The sequence below is a fragment of the Populus euphratica genome, unplaced genomic scaffold (assembly GCF_000495115.2).
Source record: "Populus euphratica unplaced genomic scaffold, PopEup_1.0 scaffold843.1, whole genome shotgun sequence".
In the NCBI taxonomy this organism is placed as follows: Eukaryota; Viridiplantae; Streptophyta; class Magnoliopsida; order Malpighiales; family Salicaceae; genus Populus; species Populus euphratica.
Genome location: NW_011500710.1, coordinates 83,741 through 85,656, shown reverse-complemented (window position 1 = coordinate 85,656; position 1,916 = coordinate 83,741).

Here is a 1,916-nt window from a genome sequence, read left to right as displayed (position 1 = left end):
TATTCAAATAATGTTAATACTTGTAAATATTGTCAGGTATTCATGATTATAACTTATGTTAATAACAAATCAAGTTTCTTTTATAGACGAGTGTTAGTTATACAAAGATATTAATATAAGTAAAACTTAAGTATGACAATAAAGAGAAAGTAAGAGCATGATCTTGATCTGAAAACCAAGATGTCTAAATACATGGCAAATGTCTCCTTTTGTAGGCCAAAATTAAAAACTATTGATTTGATAACTAATTGTTGAGTGGGTGGCCACATCTTGACTTGGTGACAATCCTTATCTTTTTGTTTGAACAGAACATTATTGATAACGTCAAAATTTGAACCAACCTTACTCATGAAAGTTTTAGGAAAGTATCTCAGCTTTCCAGTAATAAAATAATTAAGGTTATTTGGACTTCTAGAGCTTGAGATATAGGCTGAACACTGAACAGTATCTAGGCTGCAAAACAGATTCAGACTTTTACATTGTTGTTAAGGTTTGAACTTCCAAATAGCAAAATTGAGTCTTGCCTTCCGATAAACGTTTTAGGCCCCTGTCTTATCTTTCCACCCATATAAAGTAGACCTAAATCTGAGATCTATAGCTCCAGATATGACCCAATTACCGAACAGTGTTCTGATTTAAATTGCACCAGCATCTCTTTTCTAAGTTTGGTCCTCTCTTTATCCTTTCAATTTCAATACTTCAATTCATCAATTAATCATTTTATTTATGTGATAGGCCTACATTTAAGATGAACATTTACTATAAATTAAAGATATCTTGTTGTATCAAACTTATTATTATAAGACATGTTTTAGTTAAGTAGTTATTGATACTTCAAGTGCAAAATAATGATATAAAACCTTAATAAAATTACAATTTTAAGTACTAATAAAAAATCAGAAACTGTAGTTACCATTAGAGTACCCTTCCACCATATTGCTTTCTTATTTAGGATTCTTAATTAATATAGTAATATCTGGATTTATTTACTTTTTTAGCTATAGTATTTGTTTTCCTTATTCTAGTTACTTCTTTCCTAAACAATTATAGTCCTGGTCAAATTAGTAATATCAGGATTTATTTACTTTTACAGGTATAGTATTTGCCTTCCTTATTCTAGTTATTTCTTTCCTAAACAATTATAGTCCTAGTCAAATTAGGATTTACAACCTATATAAAAGTTGCCTCTTTTCATTGTAAGGCGCTTTTGAATTCAATAAAAATTCTTTTTAAGAACTCTATCTTTGAACTCATGGATTCAAGTATAATTTTTTGTTTGAGAGTTTGAATGATTTTTTCTAGAGACAAGCGGTGTTCTATTTCCTCAAAAGCTTTCACTCCATCACTTATTGTGATATTCATGTTTCAATAATCACATGCACGATTAGAGTTAATCCTAACTTTTGTTCACTTTTTGTTATCTAATTCTAAAATGTATATCCTTGTATTTTGAAATATTAAAACATTTATATAACTTAATTTGTATAATTAATATTTACACTTGAATACATAAATTTAACTCTAAAATTTATATAATTATATTTCATGCATGTATATCTTATTTATTTTTTATAATGATATTTTGTTCATTATATATTGATTAGTACTTAAAAGTGCATTTTTATCAAGGTTTTATATCATCATTTTGCACTTGAAGTATCAATAACTACTTAACTAAAACATGTCTTATAATAATAAGTTTGATACAACAAGATATCTTTAATTTATAGTAAATGTTCATCTTAAATGTAGGCCTATCACATAAATGAAAGCATTGATTGATGAATTTAAGAACTGAAATTGAAAGGATAAAGAGATGGCCAAAATTAGAAAAGAGATGTCGGTGCAAGCCAAACCAGAACATTGTTCGGTAATTGGGTCATATCTGGAGCAATAGATCTCAGATTTAGGTCTAC